Consider the following 24479-nt stretch of genomic DNA (forward strand, 5'->3'; position numbering starts at 1 on the left):
CAATAATCGATACCTAAAACTTGAATTGTACTACTTCTTACTGGCTATTACATCAACTTAGAAGCTTAATCTGTGTTCTACTATGGTGCTTTTAGTGTCTCCGTATACCGCAGCACGCGACATAGCTTTGCAGACGATAAGTATAACCGTTTCAGAGAGAAGAGGGGCCCATGTGACGATCTGGCTTTAAGTCGATTCGATAACAAATGACGAAAACGTTCGGATTTCTCAGGTTTTTACTACATATGAACACTTTTTACATCCTCCCGTGCAACGCGGCTGCTAGTCCTCCTTTCATGCAGAATCTTTAGGTCCTAGCTCATGTCCAAGGCACCAAAGCCAGCTAAAAAGTCAATAATCGATACCTAAAACTTGAATTCTACTACTTCTCACTGGCTATCACATCAACTTCTAAGCTTCATCTGTGTTCTACTATGGTGCTTTTAGTGTCTCCGCATACCGCAGCACGCGACATAGCTTTGCAGACGATAACTACAACCGTTTCAGATATAAGAGCGGCCAATGTGACGATCTGGCTTTAAGTCGATTCGATAACAAATGACGAAAACGGACGGATTTCTCATTTTTTTTCTACATATGAACACTATTCACATTCTCCCATGCATCTCGGCTGCTAGTCCTCCTTTCATGCAGAGTCATAAGGTCCTAGCTCATGTCCAAGGCACAAAAGCCAGCTAAAAAGTCAATTATCGATACCTAAAACTCCAATTGTACTACTTCTTACTGGATATTACATCAACCTAGAAGCTTAATCTGTGTTCTACTATGGTGCTTTTAGTGTCTCCGCATACCGCAGCACGCGACATAGATTTGCAGACGATAAGTACAACCGTTTCAGAGAGAAGAGCGGCCAATGTGACGCACTGCTTTAAGTCGATTCGATAATAAATTACGAAAACGGACGGATTTCTTAGGTTTCTACAACATATGAACACTTGTCGCATCCTCCGTGCAACTCGGCTGCTAGTCCTCCTTTCATGCAGAATCTTGAGGTCCTAGCTCATGCCCAAGGCACCAAAGCCAGCAAAAAAGTCAATAATCGATTCCTAAAACTTGAATTTTACTACTTCTTACTGGCTATTACATCAACTTAGAAGCTTCATCTGTGTTCCACTATGGTGATTTTAGTGTCTCCGCTTACCGCTGCACGCGACATAGCTTTGCAGACGATAAGTACAACCGTTTCAGAGAGAAGAGCGACCAATGTGACGATCTGGCTTTAAGTCGATTCGATAATAAATTACGAAAACGGACGGATTTCTCTGGTTTTTACTACATATGAACACTTTTCACATTCTCCGTGCAACGCGGCTGCTAGTCCTCCTTTCATGCACAATCTTAAGGTCCTACCTCATGTCCAAGGCACCAAAGCCAGCTAAAACGTCTGTTATCGATACCTAAAACTTGAATTGTACTACTTCTTACTGGCTATTACATCAACTTAGAAGCTTCATCTGTATTCTACTATGATGCTTTTAGTGTCTCCGCATACCGCAGCACGCGACATAGCTTTGCAGACGATAAGTACAACCGTTTCAGAGAGAAGAGCAGCCAATGTGACGATCTGGCTTCAAGTCGATTCGATAACAAATGACGAAAATGGACGGATTTCTCAGGTTTTTACTACATATGAACACTCTTGACATACTCCCGTGCAACCCGGCTGCTAGTCCTCCTTTCATGCACAATCTTAAGGTCCTACCTCAAGTCCAAGGCACCAAAGCCAGCTAAAAAGTCAATAATCGATACCTAAAACTTGAATTGCACTACTTCTCACTGGCTATCACATCTACTTAGAAGCTTCATCTGTGTTCTACTATGGTGCTTTTAGTGTCTCCGTATACTGCAGCACGCGACATAGCATTGCAGACGATAAGTACAACCGTTTCAGATATAAGAGCGGCCAATGTGACGATCTGGCTTTAAGTCGATTCGATAACAAATGACGGAAACGGACGGATTTCTCAGGTTTTTACTACATATGAACACTTTTTACATTCTCCCATGCAACTCGGCTGCTAGTCCTCCTTTCATGCAGAATCTTAAGGTCCTAGCTCATGTCCAAGGCACCAAAGCCAGCTAAAAAATCAATATTCGATACCTAAATCTTGAATTGTACTACTCCTTACTGGCTATTACATCAACTTAGAAGCTTCATCTGTGTTCTACTATGGTGCTTTTAGTGTCTCCGCATACCGCAGCACGCGACATAGCTTTGCAGACGATAAGTACAACCGTTTCAGAGAGAAGAGGGGCCAATGTGACGAACTGGCTTTAAGTCGATTCGATAACAAATGACGAAAAGTAACGGATTTCTCAGGTTTTTACTACATATGAACACTTTTCACATACTCCCGTGCAACGCGGCTGCTAGTCCTCCCTTCATGCAGAATCGTAAGGTCCTAGCTCATGTCCAAGGCACCAAAGCCAGCTAAAAAGTCAATAATCGATACCTAAAACTTGAATTGTACTACTTCTCAGTGGCTATCACATCAACTTAGATGCTTCATCTCTGTTCTACTATGGTGCTTTTAGTGTCTCCGCATACTGCAGCACGCGACATAGCTTTGCAGACGATAAGTACAACCGTTTCAGAGAGAAGAGCGGCCAATGTGACGATCTGGCTTTAAGTCGATTCGATAACAAATGACGAAAACGGACGGATTTCTCAGGTTTTTACTACATATGAACACTTGTCACATTCTCCGTGCAACGCGGCTGCTAGTCCTCCTTTCATGCAGAATCTTAAGGTCCTAGCTCATGTCCAAGGCACCAAAGCCAGCAAAAAAGTCAATAATCGATACGTAAATCTTGAATTGTACTACTTCTTACTGGCTATTACATCAACTTAGAAGCTTCATCTGTGTTCTACTATGGTGCTTTTAGTGTCTACGCATACCGCAGCACGCGACATAGCTTTGCAGACGTTAAGTACAACCGTTTCAGAGAGAAGAGCGGCCAATGTGACGATCTGGCTTTAAGTCGATTCCATAACAAATGACGAAAACGGACGGATTTCTCAGGTTTTTACTACATATGAACACTTGTCACATACTCCCATGCAACGCGGCTGCTAGTCCTCCTTTCATGCAGAATCTTAATGTCCTAGCTCATTTCCAAGGCACCAAAGATAGCTAAAAAGTCAATAATCCATACCTAAAACTTGAATTGTACTACTTCTCACTGGCTATCACATCAACTTAGAAGCTTCATCTGTGTTCTACTATGGTGCTTTTAGTGTCTCCGCATACTGCAGCACGCGACATAGCTTTGCAGACGATAAGTACAACCGTTTCAGAGAGAAGAGGGGCCAATGTGACAATCTGGCTTTAAGTCGATTCGATAACAAATATCGAAAACGGACGGATTTCTCAGGTTTTTACTACATATGAACACTTTTTACATTATCCCGTGCAACTCGGCTGCTAGTCCTCCTTTCATGCAGAATCGTAAGGTAATAGCTCATGTACAAGGCACCAAAGCCAGCTAAAAAGTCAATATTCGATACCTAAAACTTGAATAGTACTACTCCTTACTGGCTATTACATCAACTTAGAAGCTTCATCTGTGTTCTACTATGGTGTTTTTAGTGTCTCCGCATACCGCAGCACGCGACATAGCTTTCAGACGATAAGTACAACCGTTTCAGAGAGAAGAGCGGCCAATGTGACGATCTGGCTTTAAGTCGATTCGATAACAAATGACGGAAACGGACGGATTTCTCAGGTTTTTACTACATACGAACACTTTTCACATTCTCCCATGCTACTCGGCTGCTAGTCCTCCTTTTATGCAGAATCTTAAGGTCCTAGCTCATGTCCAAAGCACCAAAGCCAGCTAAAAAGTCAATAATCGATACCTATAACTTGAATTGTACTACTTCTCACTGGCTATCACATCAACTTAGAAGCTTCATCTCTGTTCTACTATGGTGCTTTTAGTGTCTCCGCATACTGCAGCACGCGACATAGGTTTGCAGACGATAAGTACAACCGTTTCAGAGAGAAGAGCGGCCAATGTGACGATCTGGCTTTAAGGCGATTCGATAACAAATGACGAAAACGGACGGATTTCTCATTTTTTTTACCACATATGACCACTATTCACATTCTCCCATGCATCTCGGCTGCTAGTCCTCCTTTCATGCAGAATCATAAGGTCCTAGCTCATGTCCAAGGCACAGAAGCCAGCTAAAAGTCAATAATCGATACCTAAAACTTGAATTGTACTACTTCTTACTGGCTATTACATCAACTTAGAAGCTTAATCTGTGTTCTACAATGGTGCTTTTAGTGTCTCCGCATACCGCAGCACGCGACATAGCTTTGCAGACGATAAGTACAACCGTTTCAGAGAGAAGAGCGGCCAATGTGACGCATTGCTTTAAGTCGAGTCGATAATAAATTACGAAAACGGACGGATTTCTCAGGTTTTTACTACATATGAACACTTTTCGCATCCTCCCGTGCAACTCGGCTGCTAGTCCTCCTTTCATGCAGAATCTTAAGGTCCTAGCCTATGTCCAATGCACCAAAGCCTGCTAAAAAGTCAATATTCGATACCTAAAACTTGAATTGTACTACTCCTTACTGGCTATTACATCAACTTAGAAGCTTCATCTGTGTTCTACTATTGTGATTTTAGTGTCTACGCATACCGCAGCACGCGACATAGCTTTGCAGACGATAAGTACAACCGTTTCAGAGAGAAGAGCGGCCAATGTGACGATCTGGCTTTAAGTCGATTCGATAATAAATTACGAAAACGGACGGATTTCTCAGGTTTTTACTACATATAAACACTTTTCGCATCCTCCCGTGCAACTCGGCTGCTAGTCCTCCTTTCATGCAGAATCTTAAGGTCCTAGCCCATGTCCAATGCACCAAAGCCTGCTAAAAAGTCAATATTCGATACCTAAAACTTGAATTGTACTACTCCTTACTGGCTATTACATCAACTTAGAAGCTTCATCTGTGTTCTACTATTGTGCTTTTAGTGTCTACGCATACCGCAGCTCGCGACATAGCTTTGCACACGATAAGTACAACCGTTTCAGAGAGAAGAGCGGCCAATGTGACGATCTGGCTTTAAGTCGATTCGATAACAAATGACGAAAACGGATGGATTTCTCAGGTTTTTACTACATATGAACACTTTTCACATTCTCCCATGCAACTCGGCTGCTAGTCCTCCTTTCATGCAGAATCATAAGGACCTAGCTCATGCCAAAGGCACCAAAGCCAGCAAAAAAGTCAATAATCGATACGTAAATCTTGAATTGTACTATTTCTTACTGGCTATTACATCAACTTAGAAGCTTCATCTCTGTTCTACTATGGTGCGTTTAGTGTCTACGCATACCGCAGCACGCGACATAGCTTTGCAGACGATAAGTACAACCGTTTCAGAGAGAAGAGCGGCCAATGTGACGATCTGGCTTTAAGTCGATTCCATAACAAATTACGAAAACGGACGGATTTCTCAGGTTTTTACTACATATGAACACTTTTCACATTCTCCCATGCAACTCGGCTGCTAGTCCTCCTTTCATGCAGAATCTTAAGGTCCTAGCTCATGTCCCAGTCACCAAAGCCAGCTAAAAAGTCAATAACGATACCTAAAACTTGAATTGTACTACTTCTTACTGGCTATTACATCAACTTAGAAGTTTCGTCTGTGTTCTACAATGGTGCTTTTAGTGTCTCCGCATACCGCAGCACGCGACATAGCTTTGCAGACGTTAAGTACAACCGTTTCAGAGAGAAGAGAGGCCAATGTGAAGATCTGGCTTTAAGTCTATTCGATAACAAATGACGAAAACGGACGGATTTCTCAGGTTTTTACTACATATGAACACTTTTCACATACTCCCATGCAACGCGGCTGCTAGTCCTCCTTTCATGCAGAATCTTAATGTCCTAGCTCATGTCCAAGGCACCAAAGATAGCTAAAAAGTCAATAATCCATAACCTAAAACTTGAATTGTACTACTTCTTACTGGCTATTACATCAACTTAGAAGCTTCATCTGTGTGTCCACTATGGTGCTTTTTGTGTCTCGGCATACCGCAGCACGCGACATAGCTTTGCAAACGATAAGTACAACAGTTTCAGAGAGAAGAGCGGCCAATGTGACGTTCTGGCTTTAAGTCGATTCGGTAACAAATGACGAAAACGAACGTATTTCTCAGGTATTTACTACAGATGAACACATTTCACATTCTCCCATGCAACTCGGCTGCTAGTCCTCCTTTCATGCAGAATCTTAAGGACCTATCTCATGTCCAAGGCACCAAAGCCAGCTAAAAAGTCAATATTCGATACCTAAAACTTGAATTCTATAACTTCTTAATGGCTATTACATCAACTTAGAAGCTTCATCTGTGTTCTACTATGGTGCTTTTAGTGACTCCGCATACCGCAGCAAGCGACATAGCTTTGCAGACGATAAGTACAACCGTTTCAGAGAGAAGAGCGGCCAATGTGACGATCTGGCTTTAAGACGATTCGATAACAAATGACGAAAATGGACGGATTTCTCAGGTTTTTACTACATATGAACACTTTTCACAAACTCCCGTGCAACGCGACTGCTAGTCCTCCTTTCATGCAGAATCTTAAGGTCTTAGCTCATGTCCAAGGCACCAAAGCCAGCTAAAAAGTCATTAATCGATACCTAAAACTTGAATTGTACTTCTTCTCACTGGCTATCACATCAACGTAGAAGCTTCATCTGTGTTCTACTATGGTGCTTTTAGTGTCTCCGCATACTGCAGCACGCGACATAGCTTTGCAGACGATAAGTACAACCGTTTCAGAGAGAAGAGCGGCCAATGTGACGATTTGGCTTCAAGTTGATTCGATAACAAATGACGAAAACGGACGGATTTCTCAGGTTTTTACTACATATGAACACTTATCACATTCTCCCATTCAACTCGGCTGCTAGTCCTCCTTTCGTGCAGAATCTTAAGGACATAGCTCATGTCCAAGGCACCAAAGCCTGCTAAAAAGTCAATAATCGATACGTAAATCTTGAATTGTACTACTTCTTACTGGCTATTACATCAACTTAGAAGCTTCATCTGTGTTCTACTATGGTGCTTTTAGTGTCTCCGCACACCGCAGCACGCGACATAGCTTTGCAGACGATAAGTACAACCGTTTCAGATATAAGAGCGGCCAATGTGTCGATCTTGCTTCACGTCGATTCGGTAACAAATGACGAAAACGGATGGATTTCTCAGGTTTTTACTACATATGAACACTTTTCACATTGTCCCATACAACTCGGCTGCTAGTCCTCCTGTCATGCAGAATCTTAAGGTCCTAGCTCATGTCCAAGGCACCAAAGCCAGCAAAAAAGTCAATAATCGATACGTAAATCTTGAATTGTACTACTTCTTACTGGCTATTACATCAACTTAGAAGCTTCATCTGTGTTCTACTACGGTGCTTTTAGTGTCTACGCATACCGCAGCACGCGACATAGCTTTGCAGACGATAAGTACAACCGTTGCAGAGAGAAGCGCGGCCAATGTGACGATCTGGCTTTAAGTCGATTCCATAACAAATTACGAAAACGGACGGATTTCTCAGGTTTTTACTACATATGAACACTTTTCACATTCTCCCTTGCAACTCGGCTGCTAGTCCTCCTTCCATGCAGAATCGTAAGGTCCTAGCTCATGTCCAAGTCACCAAAGCCAGCTAAAAAGTCAATAATCGATACCTAAACCTTGAATTGTACTACTTCTTACTGCCTATTACATCAACTTAGAAGCTTCATCTGTGTTCTACTATGGTGCTTTTAGTGTCTCCGCATACCGCACCATGCGACATAGCTTTGCAGACGATAAATGTAACCGATTCAGACAGAAGGGCGGCCAATGTGACGATCTGGCTTTAAGTCGATTCGATAAGAAATGACGAAAAGTAACGGATTTCTCACGTTTTTACTACATATGAACACTTTTCACATTTTCCGTGCAACTCGGCTGCTAGTCGTCCTTTCATGCAGAATCTTAAGGTCTTTCCTCATGTCCAAGGCACTAAAGCCAGCTAAAAAGTCAATAATCCATAACTAAAACTTGAATTGTACTACTTCTTACTGGCTATTACATCAACTAGGAAGCTTCATCTGTGTTCTACTATGGTGCTTTTAGTGTCTCCGTATACCGCAGCACGCGACATAGCTTTGCAGACGATAAGTACAATCGTTTCAGAGAGAAGATTGGCCAATGTGACGATCTGGCTTTAAGTCGACTCGATAGCAAATGACGAAAATGGACGGGTTCCTCAGGTTTTTACAACGTGTGAACACTTTTCACATTCTCCCATTCAACTCGGCTACTAGTCCTCCTTTCATGCAAAATCTTAAGTACCTAACTCATGTCCAAGGCACCAAAGAAGGGTAAAAAGTCAATAATCGATACCTAAAACTTGAATTGTACTACTTCTTACTGGCTATTACATCAACGTAGATGCTTCATCTGTGATCCACTGTGGTGCTTTTAGTGTCTCCGCATACCGCAGCACGCGACATAGCTTTGGAGACGATAAGTACAACCGTTTCAGAGAGAAGAGCGGCCAATGTGACGATCTTGCTTCAAGTCGATTCGATAACAAATGACGAAAACGGACGGATTTCTCAGGTTTTTACTACATATGAACACTTTTCACATTGTCCCATACAACTCGGCTGCTAGTCCTCCTTTCATGCAGAATCTTAAGGTCCTAGCTCATGTCCAAGGCACCAAAGCCAGAAAAAAAGTCAATAATCGATACCTAAAACTTGAATTGTACTACTTCTTACTGGCTATTACATCAACGTAGATGCTTCACCTGTGACCCACTATGGTGCTTTTTGTGTCTCCGCATACCGCAGCACGCGACATAGCTTTGCAGACGATAAGTACAACCCTTTCAGACAGAAGAGCGGCCAATGTGACGATCTGGCTTTAAGTCGATTCGATAACAAATGACGAAAACGGACGGATTTCTCAGGTTTTTACTACATATGAACACTTTTCAGAGTCTCCAGTGCAACGCTACTGCTAGTCCTCCTTTCATACAAAATCTTAAGTTCCTAGCTCCTGTTCAAAGCACCAAAGAAGGGTAAAAAGTTAATAATCGATACCTAAAACTGGAATTGTACTACTCCTTACTGGCTTTTACATCAGCTTAGAAGCTTCATCTGTGTTCTACTATGCTGTTTTTAGTGTCTCCGCATACCGCAGCACGCGACATAGCTTTGCAGACGATAAGTACAACCGTTTCAGAGAGAAGAGAGGCCAATGTGACGATCTGGCTTTAAGTCGATTCGATAACAAATGACGAAAACGGACGGATTTCTCAGGTTTTTACTACATATGAACACTTTTCACTTTCTCCCGTTCAACTCGGCTGCTAATCCCCCTTTCATGCAAAATGTTAAGTTCCTAGCTCATGTCCAAGGCACCAAAGCCAGTTAAAAAGTCAATAATCGATAACTAAAACTTGAATTGTACTACTTCTTACTCGCTATTACATTAACTTAGAAGCTTCATCTGTGTTCTACTGTGGTGCTTTTTGTGTCTCCGCATGCCGCAGCACGCGAGATAGCTTTACAGAAGATAAGTACAACCGTTTCAGAGAGAAGAGCGGCCTATGTGACGATATGGCTTTAAGTCGATTCGATAACAAATGACGAATACGGACAGATTTCTCAGATTTTACTACATACGAACACTTTTCACATTCTCCCGTGCAACGCGGCTGCTAGTCCTCCTTTCATGCAAAATCTTAAGTTCCTAGCTCATGTCCAAGGCACCAAAGAAGGGTAAAAAGTCAATAATCGATACCTAAAACTTGAATTGTACTACTACTTACAAGCTATTACATCAACTTAGGAGCATCATCTGTGTTCTACTATGGTGCTTTTAGTGTCTCCGCATACCGCAGCACGTGACATAGCTTTGTACACGATAAGTACAACCGTTTCAGAGAGAAGAGCGGCCAATGTAACGATCTGGCTTTAATCGATTTGATAACAAATGACGAATACCGACGGATTTCTCAGGTATTACTGCATATGAACACTTTTCACATTATCCCGTGCATCGCGCCTGCTAGTCCTCCTTTCATGCAATATCATATGTTCATAGGTCATGTCCAAGGCACCAAAGATGGGTAAAAAGTCAATAATCGATAACAAAAACTTGAATTGTACTACTTCATACTGGCTATTACATAAACTTAGAAGCTTCATCTGTGTTCTACTATGGTGCTTTTAGTGTCTCCGCATACCGCAGCACGCGACATAGCTTTGCAGACGATAAATGTAACCGTTTAAGACAGAACTGCGGCCAATGTGACGATCTGGCTTTAAGTCGATTCGATAACAAATGACGAAAACGGACGGATTTCTCAGGTTTTTACTACGTATGAACACTATTCACTTTCTCCCGTGCAACTCGGCTGCTAGTCGTCCTTTCTTGCAGAATCTTAAGTTCCTAGCTAATGTCCAAGGCACCAAATCCAGCTAAAAAGTCAATAATCGATAACAAAAGAGTGAATTGTACTACTTCATACTAGCTACTACATTTACTTAGAAGCTTCATCTGTGTTCTACTATGGTGCTTTTAGTGTCTCTGCATACCGCAGAACGCCTCATAGTTTTGCAGACGATAAGTACAACCCTTTCAGACAGAAGAGCGGCCAATGTGACGATCTGGCTTTAAGTCGATTCGATAAGAAATGACGCAAAACGGACGGATTTCTCAGGATTTTACTACATATGAACACTTTTCACTTTCTCCCGTGCAACTCGGCTGCTAATCCTCCTTTCATGCAAAATGTTAAGTTCCTAGCTCATGTCCAAGGCACCAAAGCCAGTTAAAAAGTCAATAATCGATAACTAAAACTTGAATTGTACTACTTCTTACTGGCTATTACATCAACTTAGAAGCTTCATCTGTGTTCTACTGTGGTGCTTTTTGTGTCTCCGCATGCCGCAGCACGCGACATAGCTTTACAGACGATAAGTACAACCGTTTCAGAGAGAAGAGCGGCCTATGTGACGATCTGGCTTTAAGTCGATTTGATAACAAATGACGAATACGGACAGATTTCTCAGGTTTTGCTACATACGAACACTTTTCACATTCTCCCGTGCAACGCGGCTGCTAGTCCTCCTTTCATGCAAAATGTTAAGTTCCTAGCTCATGTCCAAGGCACCAAAGCCAGCTAAAATTCAATAATCGATACCAAAACTTGAATTGTACTACTTCTTACTGTCTATTACATCAACTTAGATGCTTCATCTGTGTTCTACTATGGTGCTTTTAGTGTCTCCGCATACCGCAACAAGCGACATAGCTTTGCAGACGATAAGTACAACCGTTTCAGAGAGAAGAGCGGCCAATTTGACGATCTTTCTTTAAGTCGATTCGATAACAAATGACGATAATGGACGGATTTCTCAGGTTTTTACTACATATGAACACTTTTCACATTCTCCCGCGCATCGCGGCTGCTAGTCCTCCTTTCATGCAAAATCTTAAGTTCCTAGCTCATCTCCAAGGCACCAAAGCCAGTTAAAAAGTCAATAATCGATAAATAAAACTTGAATTGTACTACTTCTTACTGGCTATTACATCAACTTAGAAGCTTCATCTGTGTTCTAATGTGGTGCTTTTAGTGTCTAAACATACCGCAGCACGTGACATAGCTTTGCAGACGATAAATGTAACCGTTTCAGAGAGAAAGGCGGCCAATGTGACGATCTGGCTTTAAGTCGATTCGATAACAAATGACGAAAACGGACGGATTTCTCAGGCTTTTACTACATATGAACACTTTTCACATTCTCCCGCGCATCGCGGCTGCTAGTCCTCCTTTCATGCAAAATGTTAAGTTCCTAGCTCATGTCCAAGGCACCAAAGATAGTTAAAAAGTCAATAATCGATAACTAAAACTTGAATTGTACTACTTCTTACTGGCTATTACATCAACTTAGAAGCTCATCTGTGTTCTGCTATGGTGCTTTTAGTGTCTCCACATACCGCAGCACGCGACACAGCCATGCAGACGATAAATGTAACCGTTTCAGAGAGAAGAGCAGCCAATGTGGCGATCTGGCTTTAAGTCGATTCGATAACAAATGACGAATACGGACTTATTTCTCAGCTTTATACCACATATGAACACTTTTCACATTCTCCCGTGCAACGCGGCTGCTAGTCATCCTTTCATGCAAAATCTTAAGTTCCTAGCTCATGTCCAAGGTACCAAAGAAGGGTAAAAAGTCAATAATCGATAACAAAAACTTGAATTGTACTACTTCATACTAGCTATTACATCAACTTAGAAGCTTCATCTGTGTTCTGCTATGGTGGTTTTAGTGTCTCTGCATACCGCAGCACGCGACATAGCTTTGCAGACGATAAATGTAACCGTTTGAGACATAACTGCGCCTAATGTGACGATCTGGCTTTAAGTCGATTCGATAACAAATGACGAAAACGGACGGATTTCCCAGGTTTTTGCTACAGATGAACACTTTTCACATTCTCCCGTGCTACTCGGCTGATAGTCCTCCTTTCATGCAAAATGTTACGGTCCTAACTCATGTCCGAGGCACCAAAGGCAGTTAAAAGGTCTATAATCGATAACTAAAACATGAATTGTACTACTTCTTACTGGCTATTACATCAACTTAGAAGCTTCATCTGTGTTCTACTATTTTGCCTTTAGTGTCTCCGCATACCGCAGCACGCGACATAGCTGTGCAGACGATAAGTACAACCGTTTCAGAGAGAAGAGCGGCCCATGTGACGATCTGGCTTTAAGTCGATTCGATAACAAATGACGAATACGGACAGATTTCTCAGGTTTTACTACATACGAACACTTTTCCCATTCTCCCGTGCAACGCGGCTGCTAGGCCTCCTTTCATGCAAAATCTTAAGTTCCTAGCTCATGTCCAAGGCACCAAAGAAGGGTAAAAAGTCAATAATCGATACCTAAGACTTGAATTGTACTACTACTTACAAGCTGTTACATCAACTTAGGAGCTTCATCTGTGTTCTACTACGGTGCTTTTAGTGTCTCCACATACCGCAGCACGCGACACAGCCATGCAGACGATAAATGTAACCGTTTCAGAGAGAAGAGCGGCCAATGTGACGATCTGGGTTTAAGTCGATTCGATAACAAATGACGAAAATGGACGGATTTCTCAGGTTTTTACTACGTATGGACACCTCATCACACTCTCCCGTGCAACTCGGCTGCTAGTCCTCCTTTCATGCTGAATCTTAAGGTCCTAGCTCATGTCCAAGGCACCAAAGCCAGCAAGAACGTCAATAATCGATAACTAAAATTTGAATTGTACTACTTCTTACGGGCTATTACATCAACATAGAAGCTTCATCTGTGTTCTACTATGGTGCTTTTAGTGTCTCCACATACCGCAGCCCGCGACATAGCTTTGCAGACGATAAGTACAACCGTTTCAGAGAGAAGAAAGGCCAATGTGACGATCTGGCTTTAAGTCGATTCGATAACAAATGACGAAAACGGTCGGATTTCTCAGGCTTTTACTACATATGAACACTTTTCACATTCTCCCGCGCATCGCGGCTGCTGGTCCTCCTTTCATGCAAAATCTTAAGTTCCTAGATCATGTCCAAGGCACCAAAGAAGGGTAAAAAGTCAATAATCGATACCAAAAACTTGAATTGTAATACTTCTTACTGGCTATTACATCAACTTAGAAGCTTCATCTGTGTTCTACTATTGTGCTTTTAGTGTCTCCACATACCGCAGCACGCGACATAGCTTTGCAGACGATAAGTACATCCGTTTCAGAGAGAAGAGCGGCCAATGTGACGATCTGGCTTTAGGTCGATTCGATAACAAATGACGAATACGGACGGATTTCTCAGCTTTATACCACATATGAACACTTTTCACATTCTCCCGTGCAACGCGGCTGCTAGTCATCGTTTCATGCAAAATCTTAAGTTCCTAGTTCAAATCCAAGGTACCAAAGAATGGTAAAAAGTCAATAATTGATAACAAAAACTTGAATTGTACTACTTCATACTAGCTTTTACATCAACTTAGAAGCTTCATCTGTGTTCTACTATTGTGCTTTTAGTGTCTCCGGATACCGCAGCACGCGACATAGCTTTGCAGACGATAAGTACAACCGTTTCAGAGAGAAGAGTGGCCAATGTGACGATCTGGCTTTAAGTCGATTCGATAACAAATGACGAATACGTACTTATTTCTCAGCTTTATACCACATATGAACACTTTTCACATTCTCCCGTGCAACGCGGCTGCTAGTCATCCTTTCATGCAAAATCTTAAGTTCCTAGCTCATGTCCAAGGTACCAAAGAAGGGTAAAAAGTCAATAATCGATAACAAAAACTTGAATTGTACTACTTCATACTAGCTATTACATCAACTTAGAAGCTTCATCTGTGTTCTACTATGGTGGTTTTAGTGTCTCTGCATACCGCAGCACGCGACATAGCTTCGCAGACGATAAATGTAACCGTTTGAGACATAACTGCGGCTAATGTGACGATCTGGCTTTAAGTCGATTCGATAACAAATGACGAAAACGGACGGATCTCCCAGGTTTTTGCTACAGATGAACACTTTTCACATTCTCCCGTGCTACTCGGCTGATAGTCCTCCTTTCATGCAAAATGTTACGGTCCTAACTCATGTCCGAGGCACCAAAGGCAGTTAAAAAGTCAATAATCGATAACTAAAACATGAATTGTACTACTTCTTACTGGCTATTACATCATCTTAGAAGCTTCATCTGTGTTCTACTATGGTGCTCTTAGTGTCTCCGCATACCGCAGCACGCGACATAGATTTGCAGACGATAAGTACAACCGTTTCAGGGAGAAGAGCGGCCTATGTGACGATCTGGCTTTACGTCGATTCGATAACAAATGACGAATACGGACAGATTTCTCAGGTTTTACTACATACGAACACTTTTCAAATTCTCCCGTGCAACGCGGCTGCTAGGCCTCCTTTCATGCAAAATCTTAAGTTATTAGCTCACGTCCAAGGCACCAAAGAAGGGTAAAAAGTCAATAGTCGATACATAAGACTTGAATTGTACTAGTACTTACAAGCTGTCACATCAACTTAGGAGCTTCATCTGTGTTCTACTATGGTGCTTTTAGTGTCTCTGCATACCGCAGCACGCGACATATCTTTGCAGACGATAAGTACAACCGTTTCAGAGAGAAGAGCGGCCAATGTGACGATCTGGCTTTAAGTCGATTCGATATCAAATGACAAATACGGACGGATTTCTCAGCTTTATACAACATATGAACACTTTTCACATTCTCCCGTGCAACGCGGCTGCTAGTCATCCTTTCATGCAAAATGTTATGGTCCTAGCTCATGTCCAAGGCACCAGAACCAGCTAAGAAGTCAATAATCGATAACTAAAACTTGAATTGTACTATTTCTTACTGGCTATTACATCAACTTAGAAGCTCATCTGTGTTCTACTATGGTGCTTTTAGTGTCTCCACATACCGCAGCACGCGACACAGTCATGCAGACGATAAATGTAACCGTTTCAGAGAGAAGAGCGGCCAATGTGACGATCTGGGTTTAAGTCGATTCGATAACAAATGACGAAAATGGACGGATTTCTCAGGTTTTTACTACGTATGGACACCTCATCACACTCTCCCGTGCAACTCGGCTGCTAGTCCTCCTTTCATGCTGAATCTTAAGGTCCTAGCTCATGTCCAAGGCACCAAAGCCAGCAAAAACGTCAATAATCGATAACTAAAATTTGAATTGTACTACTTCTTACGGGCTATTACATCAACATAGAAGCTTCATCTGTGTTCTACTATGGTGCTTTTAGTGTCTCCACATACCGCAGCACGCGACATAGCTTTGCAGACGATAAGTACAACCGTTTCAGAGAGAAGAGCGGCCAATGTGACTATCTGGCTTTAAGTCGATTCGATAACAAATGACGAAAACGGTCGGATTTCTCAGGCTTTTACTACATAAGAACACTTTTCACATTCTCCCGCGCATCGCGGCTGCTAGTCCTCCTTTCATGCAAAATCTTAAGTTCCTAGATCATGTCCAAGGCACCAAAGAAGGGTAAAAAGTCAATAATCGATACCAAAAACTTGAATTGTAATACTTCTTACTGGCTATTACATCAACTTAGAAGCTTCATCTGTGTTCTACTATGGTGCTTTTAGTGTCTCCACATACCGCAGCACGCGACATAGCTTTGCAGACGATAAGTACAACCGTTTCAGAGAGAAGAGCGGCCAATGTGACGATCTGGCTTTAAGTCGATTCGATAACAAATGACGAAAACGGTCGGATTTCTCAGGCTTTTACTACATATGAACACTTTTCACATTCTCCCGCGCAACGCGGCTGCTAGTCATCGTTTCATGCAAAATCTTAAGTTCCTAGTTCAAATCCAAGGTACCAAAGAATGGTAAAAAGTCAATAATTGATAACAAAAACTTGAATTGTACTACTTCATACTAGCTTTTACATCAATTTAGAAGCTTCATCTGTGTTCTACTATGGTGCTTTTAGTGTCTCTGCATACCGCAGCACGCGACATAGCTTTGCAGGCGATAAGTACAACCGTTTCAGAGACAAGAGCGGCCAATGTGACGATCTGGCTTTAAGTTGATTCGATAACAAATGACGAATACGGACTTATTCCTCAGCTTTATACCACATATGAACACTTTTCACATTCTCCCGTGCAACGCGGCTGTAAGTCATCCTTTCATGCAAAATCTTAAGTTCCTAGCTCATGTCCAAGGTACCAAAGAAGGGTAAAAAGTCAATAATCGATAACAAAACCTTGCATTGTACTACTTCATACTAGCTATTACATCAACTTAGAAGCTTCATCTGTGTTCTACTATGGTGCTTTTAGAGTCTCTGCATACCGCAGTACGCGACATAGCTTTGCAAACGATAAATGTAACCGTTTCAGACAGAACTGCGGCTAATGTGACGATCTGGCTTTAAGTCGATTCGATAACAAATGACGAAAACGGACTTCTTTCTCAGGTTTTTACTACAGATGAACACTTTTCACATTCTCAAGTGCTACTCGGCTGCTAGTCCTCCTTTCATGCAAAATGTTACGGTCCTAGCTCAAGTCCAAGGCACCAAAGGCAGTTAAAAAGTCAATAATCGATACCTAAAACATGAATTGTACTACTTCTTACTGGCTATTACATCAACTTAGAAGCTTCATCTGTGTTCTACTATGGTGCTTTTAGTGTCTCCACATACCGCAGCACGCGACATAGCTTTGCAGACGATAAGTACAACCGTTTTAGAGAGAAGAGCGGCCTATGTGACGATCTGGCTTTAAGTCGATTCGATAACAAATGACGAATACGGACAGATTTCTCAGGTTTTACTACATACGAACACTTTTCACATTCTCCCGTGCAACGCGGCTGCTAGGCCTCCTTTCATGCAAAATCTTAAGTTCCTAGCTCATGTCCAAGGCACCAAAGAAGAGTAAAAAGTCAATAATCGATACCTAAAACTTGAATTGCACTACTACTTACAAGCTATTACATCAACTTAGGAGCTTCATCTGTGTTCTACTATGGTGGTTTTAGTGTCCCTGCATACCGCAGCCCGCGACATAGCTTTGCAGACGATAAATGTAACCGTTTAAGACAGAACTGCGTCCAATGTGACGATCTGGCTTTACGTCTATTCGATAACAAATGACGAAAACGGACGGATTTCTCCAGTTTTTACTACGTATGAACACTTTTCACTTTCTCCCGTGCAACTCGGCTGCTAGTCATCCTTTCATGCAGAATCTTAAGGTCCTAGCTCATGTGCAAGGCACCGAAGAAGGGTAAAAAGTCAATAATCGATAACAAAAACTTGAATTGTACTACTTCATACTAGCTATTACATCAACTTAGAAGCTTCATCTGTGTTCTACTATGGTGCTTTTAGTGTCTCTGCATACCGCAGCACGCGACATAGCTTTTCAGACGATAAATGTAACTGTTTCAGACAGAACTGCGGCCAATGTGACGATCTGGCTTTAAATCGATTCGAAAACAAATGACGAAAACGGACGGATTTCTCAGGTTTTTACTACATATGATCACTTTTCAGATTATCCCACGCAACGCGGCTGCTAGTCCTCCTTTCATGCCAAATCTTAAGTTCCTAGCTCATGTCCAAGGCACCAAAGCCAGCTAAAACGTCAATAATCGATACCTAAAACTTGAATTGTACTACTTCGTACTAGCTATTACATCAACTTAGAAGCTTCATCTGTGTTCTACTATGGTGCTTTTAGTGTCTCCACATACCGAAGCCCGCGACATAGCTTTGGAGACGATAAGTACAACCATTTCAGAGGGAAGTGCGGCAATGTGACGATCTGGCTTTAAGTCGATTCGATAACAAATGACGAAAACGGACGTATTTCTCAGGTTTTTACTACATATGAATACGTTTCACATTGTCCCTAGCAACGCGGCAGCTAGTCCTCCATTTATGCAAAATCGTAAGGTCCTAGCTCATGTCCAAGGCACCAAAGCCGGCTATAAAGGCAATAATCGATAACCGAAACTTGATTGGTACTGCTTCTTACTGGCTATTACATCAACTTGGAAGATTCGTCTGTGTTCTACTATGGTGCTTTTAGTGTCTCCGCATACCGCAGAACGCGACATAGCTTTGCAGACGATATACGTCACCGTTTAATAGTGATGAGCGGCCAATGAGACGATCTGACATTAAGTCGAATTGATAACAAATGACGAAAACGGACTGATTTCTCATGTTTTTTCTACATAGGAACACTTTTCACATTCTCCCGTGCAACGCGGCTGATAGTCTTCCTTTCAAGCAAAATCTTAAGGTCCTAGCTCATGTCCAAGGCACCAAAGAAGGGTAAAAGTTCAATAATCGATATCTAAAACTTGAATTGTACTGTTTCTTAATGGCTGTTATATCAACTTAGATGCTTCTTCTGTGTTCCACTATGGTGCTTTTAGTGTCTCCGCATACCGCAGAACGCGACATAGCTTTGCAGAAGATAAATGTAACCCTTTCAGATAGATGAGCGGCCAATGTAACCACCTTGCTTTAAGTCGATTCGATAACAAATAAAGAAAACGGACGGATTTCTCAGGTTTTTGCTATATATGAACACTTTTCACATTCTCCCGCGCAACGCGGCTGCTAGTCTTCCTTTCATGCAAATCGTAAGGTCCTAGCTCATGTCCAAGGCTTCAAAGAAGGGTAAAAGGTCAAAAATCGATAACTAAAACTTGAATTGTACTGTTTCTTACTGGCTATTACATCAACTTAGAAGTTTCTTCTGTGTCCTACTATGTTGCTTTTAGTGTCTCCGCATACCGCAGCACGCGACATAGCTTCGCAGACGATAAATGTAACCGTTTCAGAGAGAAGCGCGACCAAAGTGATGATCTGGCTTAAAGTCGATTTGATAACAATTGACGAAAACTAGCGAATTTCTCATGTTTTATTTACATATGAACACTTTTCACATTTTCTCGTGCTACGCAGCTGCTAGTTCACCTTTCATGCAAAATCTTAAGGTTCTAGCTCATGTCCCAGGTACCAAAGCCGGCTAAAAAGTCAATAATCGATCACTAAAACTTGATTTGTACTGCTTCTTACTGGCTATTACATCAACTTGGAAGCTTCGTCTGTGTTCTACTATTGTGCTTTTAGTGTCTCCTCATACCGCAGAACGCGACATAGCTTTGTAGACGATATATGTCACCGTTTAAGAACGATGTGCGGCCAGTGAGACGATCTGACATTAAGTCGATTCAGTAACAAATGACGAAAGCGGAGTGATTTCTCATGTTTTTGCTACATATGAACACTTTTCATATTCTCCCGTGCAATGCGGCTGCTAGTCTTCCTTTCAAGCAAAATCTTAACGTCCTAGCTCATGTCCAAGGCATCAAAGTAGGGTAAACGTTCAATAATCGATTACAAAACTTGAATTGTACTGTTTCTTACTGGCTATTACATCAACTTAGAAGCTTCTTCTATGTTCTACCATGGTGCTTTTAGTGTCTCCGCATACTGCAGCACGCGCCATAGCTTAGCAGTCGATAAATGTAACCATTTCAGAGAGAAGAGCGGCCAATGTAACAACCTTGCTTTAAGTCGATTCGATAACAAATAAAGAAAACGGACGGATTTCTCAGGTTATTGCTATATATGAACACTTTTCACATTCTCCCGTGCAACGCGGCTTCTAGTCTTCCTTTCATGCAAAATCTTAAGGTCCTAGCTCATGTCCAAGGCACCAAAGTAGGGTAAAAGTTCAATAATCGATAACAAAACTTGAATTTTACTGTTTCTTACTGGCTATTACGTCAACTTAGAAGCTTCTTCTATGTTCTACTATGGTGCTCTTAGTGTCTCCGCATACCGCAGCACGCGACATGGCTTTGCAGACGATATATGTCACCGTTTAAGAGTGATGAGCGGCCAATGAGACGATCTGACATTAAGTCGATAGGATAACAAATGACGAAAATGGACTGATTTCTCATGTTCTTGCTACATATGAACCCTATCCACAGTCTCCCGTGCAACGCGGCTGCTAGTCTTCCTTTCAAGCAAAATCTTAAGGTCCTAGCCCATGTCCAAGGCACCAAAGCCAGCTACAAAGTCAATAATCAATACCTAAAACTTGACTTGTACTACTTCTTACTGGCTATTACATCAACTTAGAAGCTCCATCTGTCTTCAACTATGGTGATTTCAGTGTCTCCGCATACCGCAGCACGCGACATAGCTTTGCAGACGATAAGTACAACCGTTTCAGAGAGAAGAGCAAAAAATCTTACGATCTGGCTTTAAGTCGATTCGATAACAGATGACGAAAACGGACGGATTTCTCAGGTTTTTACTACATATGAACACTTTCCACATACTAACGTGCAACTCGGCTGCTAGTCCTCCCTTCAAACAGAATCTTAAGGTCCTAGATCATGTCCAAGGCACCAAAGCCAGCTAAAATATCAATAATCGATACCTAAAAGTCGAATTTTACTACTTCTTCCTTGCTATTACATTAACTTAGAAGCTTCATCTGTGTTCCACTATGGTGCTTTTAGTGTCTCTGCATACCGCAGAACGCGACATAGCTTTGCAGACGATAAGTAAAACCGTTTCAGAGAGAAGAGCGGCCATTGTGACGATCTGGGTTTAAGTTGATTCGATAAAAAATGACGAATACGGACTTATTCCTCAGCTTTATACCACATATGAACACTTTTCACATTCTCCCGTGCAACGCGGCTGCTAGTCATCCTTTCATGCAAAATCTTAAGTTCCTAGCTCATGTCCAAGGTACCAAAGAAGGGTAAAAAGTCAATAATCGATAACAAAAACTTGAATTGTACTACTTCATACTAGCTATTACATCAACTTAGAAGCTTCATCTGTGTTCTACTATGGTGCTTTTAGTGTCTCTGCATACCGCAGCACGCGACTTAGCTTTGCAGACGATAAATGTAACCGTTTCAAACAGAACTGCGGCTAATGTGACGATCTGGCTTTAAGTCGATTCGATAACAAATGACGAAAACGGACGGATTTCTCAGGTTTTTACTACAGATGAACACTTTTCACATTCTCCCGTGCTACTCGGCTGCTAGTCCTCCTTTCATGCAAAATGTTACGGTCCTTGCTCATGTCCAAGGCACCAAAGGCAGTTAAAAAGTCAATAATCGATACCTAAAACATGAATTGTACTACTTCTTACTGGCTATTACATCAACTTAGAAGCTTCATCTGTGTTCTACTATGGTGCTTTTAGTGTCTCCGCATACCGCAGCACGCGACATAGCTTTGCAGACGATAAGTACAACCGTTTCAGAGAGAAGAGCGGCCTATGTGACGATCTGGCTTTAAGTCGATTCGATAACATATGACGAATACGGACAGATTTCTCAGGTTTTACTACATACGAACACTTTCTTACATTCTCCCGTGCAACGCGGCTGCTAGGCCTCCTTTCATGCAAAATCTTAAGTTCCTAGCTCATGTCCAAGGTACCAAAGAAGGGTAAAAAGTCAATAATCGATACCTAAAACTTGAATTGCACTACTACTTACAAGCTATTACATCAACTTAGGAGCTTCATCTGTATTCTACTATGGTGCTTTTAGTGTCTCTGCATACCGCAGCACGCGACATAGCTTTGCTGTCGATAAGTACATCCGTTTCAGAGAGAAGAGCGGCCAATGTGACGATCTAGCTTTAAGTCGATTCGATAAGAAATGACGAAAACGGACGGATTTCTCAGGTTTTTACTACATATGAACACTTTTCACATTCTCCCGTGCAACTCGGCTGCTAGTCCTCCTTTCATGCAAAATGTTAAGTTCCTAGCTCATGTCCAAGGCACCAATGCCAGTTAAAAAGTCAACAATCGATAACTAAAACATGAATTGTACTACTTCTTACTGGCTATTACATCAACTTAGAAGCTTCATCTGTGTTCTACTGTGGTGCTTTTTGTGTCCCCGCATACCGCAGCACGCGACATAGCTTTGCAGACGATAAGTACAACCGTTTCAGAGAGAAGAGCGGCCAATGTGACGATCTAGCTTTAAGTCGATTCGATAAGAAATGACGAAAACGGACGGATTTCTCAGGTTTTTACTACATATGAACACTTTTCACATTCTCCCGTGCAACTCGGCTGCTAGTCCTCCTTTCATGCAAAATGTTAAGTTCCTAGCTCATGTCCAAGGCACCAATGCCAGTTAAAAAGTCAATAATCGATAACTAAAACATGAATTGTACTACTTCTTACTGGCTATTACATCAACTTAGAAGCTTCATCTGTGTTCTACTGTGGTGCTTTTTGTGTCCCCGCATACCGCAGCACGCGACATAGCTTTGCAGACGATAAGTACAACCGTTTCAGAGAGAAGAGCGGCCAATGTGACGATCTGGCTTTACGTCGATTCGATAAGAAATGACGAAAACGGACGGATTTCTCAGGTTTTTAATACATATGAACACTTTTCACATTCTCCCGTGCAACTCGGCTGCTAGTCCTCCTTTCATGCAAAATGTTAAGTTCCTAGCTCATGTCCAAGGCACCAATGCCAGTTAAAAAGTCAATAATCGATAACTAAAACTTGAATTGTACTACTTCTTACGGGCCAATACATCAACTTAGAAGCTTCATCTGTGTTCTACTGTGGTGCTTTTTGTGTCTCCGCATACCGCAGCACGCGACATAGCTTTGCAGACGATAAGTACAACCGTTTCAGAGAGAAGAGCGGCCAATGTGACGATCTGGCTTTAAGTCGATTCGATAACAAATGACGAAAACGGACGGATTTCACAGCTTTATACCACTTATGAACACTTTTCACATTCTCCGTGCAACGCGGCTGCTAGTCATCCTTTCATGCAAAATCTTAAGTTCCTAGCTCATGTCCAAGGTACCACAGAAGGGTAAAAAGTCAATAATCGATAAGAAAAACTTGAATTGTACTACTTCATACTAGCTATTACATCAACTTAGAAGCTTCATCTGTGTTCTACTATGGTGCTTTTAGTGTCTCTGCATACCACAGCACGCGACATAGCTTTTCAGACCATAAATGTAACTGTTTCAGACAGAACTGAGGCCAATGTGACCATCTGGCTTTAAATCGATTCGATAACAAATGACGAAAACGGACGGATTTCTCAGGTTTTTACTATATATGATCACTTTTCAGATTATCCCACGCAACGCGGCTGCTAGTCCTCCTTTCATGCCATATCTTAAGTTCCTAGCTCATGTCCAAGGCACCAAAGCCAGCTAAAATGTCAATAATCGATACCTAAAACTTGAATTGTACTACTTCTTACTAGCTATTACATCAACTTAGAAGCTTCGTCTGTGTTCTAGTATGGTGCTTTTAGTGTCTCTGCATACCGCAGCACGCGACATAGCTTTGCAGACGTTAAGTACAACCGTTTCAGAGAGAGGAGCGGCCAATGTGACGATCTGGCTATAAGTCGATTCGATAACAAATCACGAAAACGGACGGATTTCTCTGGTTTTTACTACATATGAACACTTTTCACATTCTCCCGCGCAACGCGGCTGCTAGTCTTCCTTTCATGCAAATCGTAAGGTCCTAGCTCATGTCCAAGGCATCAAAGAAGGGTAAAAGGTCAAAAATCGATAACTAAAACTTGAGTTGTACTGTTTCTTACTGGCTATTACATCAACTTAGAAGTTTCTTCTGTGTCCTACTATGTTGCTTTTAGTGTCTCCGCATACCGCAGCACGCGACATAGCTTTGCAGACGATAAATTTAACCGTTTCAGAGAGAAGCGCGACCAAAGTGATGATCTGGCTTAAAGTCGATTTGATAACAAATGAC

The sequence above is a fragment of the Schistocerca gregaria genome, unplaced genomic scaffold (genome assembly GCF_023897955.1).
Source record: "Schistocerca gregaria isolate iqSchGreg1 unplaced genomic scaffold, iqSchGreg1.2 ptg000224l, whole genome shotgun sequence".
In the NCBI taxonomy this organism is placed as follows: Eukaryota; Metazoa; Arthropoda; class Insecta; order Orthoptera; family Acrididae; genus Schistocerca; species Schistocerca gregaria.